A 10,152-nucleotide genomic window follows, 5' to 3' on the forward strand; every position below is an offset into this window, starting at 1 on the left:
AACAAATGATGAATTAATAAACATACGTTATGCCGTTGGCATTGTTGCTTATTACCACGAGCACTAATGACGACGACATTTGTGGAAAGGGGGGGTGTGATTTTCTCTAGTAAAGAGGACTTGGACCATATGGTATCGTATCTCCGTCTGAACTACACGTCAACACAAAATCTTAGATAAAGTTAACGGGATATTTAAGGAATAATAAATATATACATTATCGTATTCGGGTTGGTCAGGTATCACTGCGACGTCAATGTCTCTGCTATATTCGACGGAGCTCTCGGACTCTGTAATTGGGCGTTTAACCATCTGGTCTTATTAACTTTGATAAGTGTACCCCTTATTTATACTGTTTAGTTAATATTGTACTTGATAAAAAATTATCCATTAATCGATAGTGTACCATCATTGACCGTCCAAGTTTTATCAGGCAGATATGTGTAGTTAGAAGAGAGTATCCACTTTCGGTATATGCTCATGATTTTTCCTCACTTCGGAACATTCAGTTTGGAGTCCTTTAAAGGGAATAGAACCTCCAACGCGTTCTTTATGAAAGACCCCATAAATTTCCTTTATTCCCTTCACAACTAGCGATTATCAGCGCCGCCGGTGTGAAAAGCCATGGGAGGCAGCGGACAATATTGGAACCCTCGGAGGGCGGCAGAAATAACAGAGGTTATATTCCCATTAAAACGTCTTCCGAAATTACATCATTTTACGGGCCTTGCTTATAGCAGTGCCTGCCACGGAGCTAAGAATTGAGGAGATCGGGGACAACAAAATGGGCAAAAATCCACGCGTTTGATTGATTATCTTTTTTCTCTTTGACAGGGATAATTTTCGAAGAACACTTAAATGTTTCTTCAATCGCTTCTTGTGCTCGTCTGAAATTTTAACTGAACCGCGTCAAACATTTATATAACATTCGGCTTAAGTCTTTATCTCTTGGCTTTCTTAATGGCGGCTTTTCTCTACTGCGCTTTCCCAGACGATAAATATATTAAAAAGTTAACATTTTCTTGCACCCTATTCGGCGGAACCATGTTGCGATTTTTTTAGCTTTAACGATGGCACAGTGATGAGGATCTCGATGGAATTTATAATGGTCGGTTGGATTTAAACAGTATATGGTTGAAAGACGAGGGCAACTCAAAACTTCGACATTTATAGCGTCAACACTTAAAAATTTGGATATAACTTCCGCTTTTTCTTCTCCTATGCAATATAATATAATGGCCTTTTCAAAGATATGTTTTGCGACGTTTTCCTGACTGCTGTAATCGTGATGTCCCTTGTTCCAACAAAGCCATCTGCACTGTTTTTTATCCTCTTGCGAAAGATTCGAAAATGGAAATGGTGGTCTGAATGTCCACGCTTGATTGTCTCCCGATTCGTCTTGGCAAAGGGTCCCTTCCTTAATGATCCATTCTCCGAGGGCTTTATAGAAGTGCGCTTCGATAAAACCAGTCATTTCTCGGCAGTGTTAATCTACCGTCAATAAAGTTTCGTTAAGAGAAATCCCAACGTTTAAATCATTCCTAGTATTAAAAGTTAACTTACATTACAATGTCTCAAAGAAGAGTTTAAAGCCCCATTTTCATGCTCGCTGGTAGCGGATAAAAATCGTCAAAATTCGCTTCCGCCACTCGCAAGCGTGAAAATAAAGCTAAAATATCTGTTTGAAACAGATCGACGCGGAAAGTGAAAAAGTGTATAGCTGAAGCGGATTTTGACGATTTTTACCCGCTACCAGCGAGCATGAAAATGGGGCTTTACTCCAGCTTTTTATAGGTTTTCTATTGACAGCTTTCCGGATCAGAATGCTTTTCCATCTCCGTCGCTTTTATAACAATCTTACATTGGTTTAAGTTCACGTAAATAATGATAACATCGTAATAAGTAAAGAACAATGTCGACTGATATACTCGATAATGAAATGGTATTTTTTCTACGTATTATTATTACGTAGTCATAAAAATCCCACTGATTTATTATTTCGGTTAATAGATTGCCGCAGGCTCTAATGGTATAATTCCAGACGGAAGTCTGTTTTTCATTCGTATTCGGTTTCAGATCAACTAACAAGTAACCGTACGGTTCAGCTACGGCTTGTTTGAACGCGTCTAAAAATGTTCAAACAATTCCGGAAACGTTTTATTGAACTGAGTCATTTGGCAGTAATTGACAGGTCAATATCGAGAATAGTTAGGTTTATACATGGCAAAAATCCATGGAATGATTTCTCGGATCGCGGATAGAAGCAGATTCCACGAGCAGATCACGTAGTCCGGCGTCATCGAACATTTTGCCAATCACAGATATAAAATTCCATAGTGTATGAAAGTTTCCCATCATCAAAAATACATCCTTAAACATTTCTTCGTGTATCCAAACTATTTCCGCCACTTTCGCATATAGCGCTTGGTCGCAGACCACGGCTATGCTCTTCAGATTCAAAGTAGCGCAACTTTTGCCACTGGGTGAAAACTCGCAACTTCTCGTTCTGCGTTGAGTTTGGAAGTTCTATCCCCACTGGTTAAAGGGGTTTTTCCTCGAGTTCTTCGGTTTCCCCTTTCCATAAAAACTTGTCGAGCTTAACGTTAATTATTTCCAGAACTGTTGACATATCTTTTGCTGGGGCGTTAATTGTGGGCAAGTAGCCTACTGAATCAGCCGTCACTGTCATTGATTTTCGAACGAAAATATTAAATCTAGTTCAAGAGCTTAGCTTTTGATCTGGCGAATTTGAATTTCTCGAGATAACCCCAATTAAATCTCGAAAGTAAGCTTGATTAGATGCGACAATTGTGCGCCCAGAATGATCGTTCGGGACTATATGAGGAGGGCCTTTTATTTTAGAAACTACTAAGCTTCAAGAGGCTTATCGTAGAATGGAATAGTACGTTTCTTGTCTTTCTTACGTACATTGGTTATTAGCAACGGAGGATTGCACGTTAGAGATTGACAGTGAACTATTATTCCATTTACGCGGTGGGAAGTACCAGCTCCGCTCAAAACGTCTTCCGGAAGATCAATGTTATCAAATCTTAATACTGTGGGAACATTTGCGTGTGTTTTGTAGAAAAGCGGTACTACTTCTCTTTCGACATTATCTAACTTTTCGATACATAATGATGTATCTATTTCTTCTAGCCTTGAATAGGAACAAGAATGGTCAAGGCGATTGATCATTTTTAGCAAATCAACATTCCCTGTTAACGTTTTCATGACCCATGGAAGTAGAATATGTTTTGGCGTGTATACATGGCCGGAACTAACAGCGTAAATAATGTCTTGGGCTATCGACCAGGAGACCCTGTAGATACGATCCGAATACGTTAACATTTTACCGCCAATCAAATTATTAAGAAAATCGGTAAGGTTTGTAGGTATATTTAAGTACTCCGAAGACAGTTCTTTGGCGTGAGGGGGAAAGTTTGGTTCTTGGACAGTATTTTTTGTTTTTTTTCGAAGTGCTAAAGCTGCTCCGCGAGTACTCTCACTTCGTACTTTAAAATTAAACGAACGTACGACTCTGAGAGCGAGTCAAGCGATAGACAATCTTGTCGTACGTAAATTCTTCTGTTAAGGGGGAAGAATACAGTAAGAGCCTCTTTTTCGTTCAAGCTGAACGTTTCTGTTTTAACAATCACATAATTGAGTTATAATTTTCTTATTAGGCTGAACCTTCCTCTAGTGCTTAAAATAATTTTGATAATTCTAATATTAATAGTTAACGAGATATAAGGTTCTAACTAAAGGTTAGTTTGGGCGCTTGCCCAACTTGTTTAGCTCCAGGGGCTCGAATTAAAACGTTATAACTTAATTACTTTAAATTTAAAATTGTATAAATTATTTTAGGCACTAAATAAGAGGCTGTTCAACAATTAAATATTAATTTATAAGTTAAAATACAAAATTAAAAGAGTTCAGCTTGAAATAGCGCGAAAGTAGACAATGGCCTCAGTAGTCTTCCCCCTTAACGTTAAAAAATAATGGACTCTCCAAACTCAATTTCAATTTTTCGGCGCAGGTTATTCTTAGTCGAGTCAGATACTTCATGATCAGGTACTCCGTTATAACCCATAGATAATATAATCCTTTTGGTAAGGTCACGCAGAGAACAAATTGATCTTCTTATCAATATGTCATGGCGTATATCGTGAAACAGTTCCGCGAAAGCTTTGTTTTCAATACTTTTGTATCGATCTGCCTCTTCTGAATCCAGTTTAACATCTCTATTTTTTGGTTTCCAGCTTGTATAGTATTTCTAACACGACTTATGATAGTGAGCTTCTGCAGCCACTTTGTCTCGTGAGGTTATCGCGATTAGTCTTTCATCACATTGTGCTATTGCCATCTTTCTGAGCGTTTGGTCTGCTCTTAAAACTACAGACTGTATTAGCGGTTCTCGAGTGTTAATCCCTTTAATATACTAGGACAAAATATGCAAACCTTCTCATAAACTTGAGAGTGTGATGGACCTCACCTCGAAGAACGTCTAGAATCGTCAACTTCCGCCGAAGTTGATGGGTCTTGATTTCTTTTTTCGAATTTGATAATTCTCTATTTGTCTATGTGGGAGATCTTTTAATTTTTAGACTAAGACGGGACCGACTGAAAAATCCTATCTTAAATATTTTAGTTTGGTTTAAGAAAGACACTTTTTTCTTTAAGGATAATACTTTATTCATGTCCTAGCTCGGACGAAGTTGCTCGGTTCTCTACCCTCTGTTACAAAGATATTTCCTTAAGAAACCTCGGTTTGAGGAGGGACAGACCCCCTATCTGCGCTTGTTTTCGTTCCGAAGTTTTCGTTAGCACAATAGCGCACTTAGGCCCAATGCTCTCTTCATTGATACAATCCCCGGCAAAACTTTCCCCAGCCGCATTGGGTTTTTACATTATTTCCGCTGCTTTTTATATGCAGGGATTATTTCTTGAAAACGAGCATCGGGACCAACGTGCTTTTACAAAATAATACATAAATTAACCCAAAGTGTTTTAGAAGTAAACTTGTTTCTGCAATTGCGATGGTAGTATATCTAAATAGCGTTGTATCGTCATTAGCTAAGCGAAGAAGTGGTTCAAAGTTCCTAATCTTAGACACATCACAAAGAGATTACCATGACCATTCGTCTTGAGGGCGGGTAAGCTCCTGTGAAGGCGATCCTATATTGCAAAGTACGCGTGTTTCTCTACGCTGTCCACTTTCTTTTCTATATTTTTTCAACATTATTAAAGTTAACTTTTAATAAATATAATATTTATATTTCACAACAAAAGGTTTACTAAAATAATGACCCCAACCTTGACACATACTAAGAGAAACTATCGGCGCGTGTATTAGTTTTTCAAAATAACATTAGTTTTGGGAAGAAGAGCTGCGAAACGTTTGTGGTCGCTCTTTGAACTCCTTTTTCCGTATAGTTTTTCCGCCGTCTCTCTGGAAGTTTTCAGTTTGATTCTCTTTCGGGTCGGTCCCGAAAGCGAAATTCTGCCATCCCCCTTTGAGTTTTCTTATCGTAGCACCACTAATAAGTACTCTAGCGACTAGTGAAACCCCTCAAAATTAAAGATAACTAGATAGAGAATACGTTGTGTGCATTAATAAAAATCTAGGTGGCGCGGTTTAGAACTGGGGAAGCCAAACGTAGATGTATTACGGAGTAAAATGTGTTTTTTAAAATTTAACAGACAAACTAATATATTAACGATAAATATGTAAAAGGATAAATTGCAGAAACGATTTATATCTTTAATTTAACGTACTGAACGTTGAGCTGCGATATTAGGCGACTGAGATACGACCGTTTGAATATATGTTTCCGACGCCATTTTTAATGGGGCGCCAATTTTAACAGCCCGGCGCTAGAGAGCTCTGGCAAACGGTTCCTGACTCCTGATACTCTACTGTACACAGAAATTATATTTTCCTTTGGTCAGAGATTTATTGTCGAATGGTCGATTTTAGGGACCTGGCTCATGGACTACTTTCTTCGTTGGGAAGAGCATTCCATTGTTCTCGCCAGTTCCAGGTACTATCTAGACATCTCGATACGTTTGCTTGCCGAACCATCGACGTGATGGCTCATCGTCTGTTCCTTAACTCTTTGAATTATCCCGCAGTTAAAATGATTCCCGATGAGCCGTCTGTAAGTCCCAGCTTAATTTTGCCCTCCGCAGTGATGTATAATGTTTTCTTCGCCGAAATTTGGAAAACGTTTGATCCGGACCTTCAATTATAAAAAATGGTTCGTTGTCAAAAGTTCTAAGTTATTGAAAATAATTTCTACTTACAATTCAGTTGTTTCGTCTTGTTCGTTGAGGATGTCGAAGGAGTGAATGATGGAAGCTATCTTGAACTCGTCTTTTATACCCAAAGGTCTAACTTGATAAAAAATTGATACTATATTGGTTTTTCTAAGTGGTACTTTCACTATCGAAGTATTTGTTTATTCCCTGGAGCGCAAATGGTACCCAACTTTGACTAATAATAAACATATTTGTATAAGTTAATTCACAAATTGATTATTTCACATGGAAAAAATTAATGGTTGTTTGCACCCCTTATCGTTTTGGACTCTGTGTTGTTCGTCATTTAAAATTTGATTAATAATCAAAAGGGAGGTAGTCCCTATGCAAGGTCCGGGTATAGAGCACCTACCCGAGCACTTACTATAATATCTTGAGTCAGAATGAAGCCAATTATACCCCCTCGTATCTCAAAACCTATAGGTCGTATCAAACAAGTGATGCATCGCTTGAAAGGTTACAGACACGCGACAAACATATACGAATTCCATCGAACAGGGTTGACGCGACGTTTCGTAGTAATGGGGCAAAGTTAGGCTTAATTTCTCTTCTTCTTCCATCTTCTCATCGCAGACCGCTCTACAGCAAAAACAACTGAACCAATTTAAATGCAATTTGGTATACAGTTTCAAATTAAGCTCCCATTGTGTTTATCCAAAGGAGAAGTTCATGTCTGGTATTGTTCTTGAGCTACGGCGACAAACGTACAGTTCAGCTAGTCGGTAACGAAACCATGGAGTAATTAACACATAAGAAGTACTAAACCGGAGAGACCAGAGATTTAAAAAAATTAATGCAAAGGTTTGAGGGTTGATTCTAGCTGAAAACCTGGCGCTGTGTTCGAAAAAATAATCTTGCAAGTCGCAGATTGGGCAGTTAGCTGCCAGAGGGTTTAAAGGTCAAAATGCCCGCTATGACGGATTTACTTGGAAACTATGTTTGCAACATATTTATAGGTGGATTGTAGGTTAAAAGGGGCGCTGAGTTCGAAAACAATAGTCTTGCGAGTGTCAGGGTGGGGGTTGTCCGCCAAAGGGCGGTCAAAGTCCAAATGGCTGATACTAGGGAAATAGATGAAACATTCGAATGCGACTGATTTACAGGTTGTTTCTAAGTGAAAGAGGTGCAGTGAGTTCGAAGTGTCTCGCCAGTGTCAGGGTGGGCAGTGTCCCGCCAGAGGGTGATAAACGATGCCAATGAGTATTAAACACAGTTCAAAACATGTAAAGTTTAATAAAAATTGAATAAGCTTATTTATTAACATTAAAAAATGAATTAAAGAGCATAATGTCGTCACGTTTTCAAAAAATTAAAGTAAACAATATCTAAACGTACATAATATTGGCGAAAGAGCTAGGCAGTTCTCAATATTACAAATAGGTGAAAGTTAACTTTCAAATTTTGTTTAAAAATATTATTTCCGCTTTTTTACGTTTTTCTGAGATGCACACACATTGGTGTCGACCCGAGGCCTTAGACACCAGCACACACACAATAACTGATTAATCAGGGTGAGATATGTGTAACGGCCACGCCACCGGGGGGATACGTTGGGACAGGGGTGGGGACACCCGTGGCTGAATTATCCAGACCATCCGTTGGGGGTTTGGTGGTGGCCCTCACACGGCCTTCCACAAACTCTGCCTCCCAGACGCTTGGGAATACAGGAGTGAGCCGCTACTCCCGGCGCTTTTTTACGTTTGTAGGTATTAAAATGACTTAACTTCTATTGTTCTAAACAAAAAGGCGTAAAATCCGCCCAAAAACCATTCGGTTAAAAATGGCAAGCTCCTTTAAACAAAAACGTAACGTCCTATTTTACTCTAGGCCATTAATGTCGTGCAACCAAATAACGGGTAAGATCTGTAATTATATTCCCATAAACGTCATAAACTGGACTTATTTGTCGATAAGTGATGTGCTCTGAAGTAATATGCTAGACCTTGCGTGTCCTAAATGTTTTACTGAGTTAAAATCCTTTGTACAACCATAAAACATTTCAAAGAGAATGGCTAATATTAGAATCGCATTGTATGCAATACACCGTTAAATAAATTGGTTTGGAAATTTTCAACGGTTCTTGGGATGTTCGCAAAGCATTCTGGGAAAGAAATAAATACACTATTGACTGAAAATGCTATCTCTCGCTCATGCGCTAGTACGTATTTTAGGGTCGATGGCCGAGACATGTTTTCTTAGCTTAGCTGTAACGATTCTAATGATACAAAATAAGTTAAATAATTTACCAATTCAATTGATGAAAAAGGCCAATATAAGATGAAACGTTTTCTTAATAATATATAAAGAGTGAACAAATCATAAAATTTACAACGTAGCGGACGAAAGGCAAACATAAATATCAAGAATTACTTCCTAAAAACGAAGTAGAGGGCAGCATTACCTAATCACGGGACCATTTCAACCTCCCGACTTTAAAGTTTTCTTTATCCCTCGCAAAACGTGGCCCGGCTGGTTTATTTTATTTATAGGTGTATATATTTTTTAGTTGTTTAGTTTGAAATATATTATCTACTCTGTTTAAATTTACTCTTTTACCTTAAAAGCATAGTAAGAGAGTTTCAAAAATCAGGGTCAACATAACTTGGCAATGAAATAAACGTTGGCACGTGTTTAATTCTTGTCTCGCTCAAAGTACCACCTTGGCCAACCGAGACAAATTAAAAACACTCGATAAAATTACTGACTGTCCGTACTAGTGGTACTCGAACATTTCTGTAAATTATCGATGGGTGGCGGTGCGACTATTGAAACTGTCAACTTACTTAAAGCATACAAGTTGTTGACTGCAGTGACGTAATTACTGCAGCCAACAATTGTTCTGCTTTATTTAACTATTATTTTAAGGTAAAAGAGTAAATTTAAACAGAGTAGATAATTTTTGATCTAAACAATATATTTGATACAATGCGATTCTAATATTAGCCATTCTCTTTCTAATGTTTTATGGTTGTACAAAGGATTTTAACTCAGGAAAACACTTGGGACGCGCAACGTCTAGCATATTACTTCAGAGCACATCACTTGTCGACAAATAAGTCCAGTTTATGACGTTTATGGGAATATAATTACAGATCTTGCCCGTTATTTGATTTCATGACTTTTGTGCCCTACACTGAGAGAAAAAAGTTCTGTTAAAATTACAGAAAATCTGGAAGCACTTCATGCCAGAATATTTCTGTAAATTTTACCATTTATTTTGTTTTTTTAGTATAACAGTAAGAGGGTTGTATTTTTTACAGTAAAAACTAATTGCACTTTTCACAGAATATGTGTAGTGAATTTTACAAACGTTTTGTTTTTTTCTGCAGAGCTACATCTCTCAAAATTACCAAAGTGAAGTTGTAACTTTTACCACAACTTGGTTTATTGTACAGAATTGATTCTGTAAAAATTACAGAAAAAACGAAGAAAAGTTTACAACACCTTAGTTTATTTAGCACATATTTTTTATGTAATTTTTACAAAAGCATATGTAATTATTACCACACCTTTGTCTATATAAAAATTAACTTATGTAAAAATTACAGAAAAAGTTAGTAAATATTACAACAGCTTTGTTTGTCCAAAAGCTTTGCTTCTGTAAAATGTACAGGAAAGGTGTAAAGGTTGCAGAAATGCAACAGTATAAATTACAAGGAGGTTGTACATGTTACAAAACTTTTTTTTATTTTAAACACCGAATTGTTGTTAATTCTATAGTTGCATCTACATTAAGCTAAGAAAAGTTGTAATTAATACAATAAACATGTTTCGTACATGTACCACTTTTCATATGTGTAAAATACAGAAAACAAGTCTTAAATGTTACAACTT

The sequence above is a fragment of the Leiobunum rupestre genome, chromosome 3 (genome assembly GCF_980474605.1).
Source record: "Leiobunum rupestre chromosome 3, qqLeiRupe1.1.hap1, whole genome shotgun sequence".
NCBI lineage: Eukaryota > Metazoa > Arthropoda > Arachnida > Opiliones > Sclerosomatidae > Leiobunum > Leiobunum rupestre.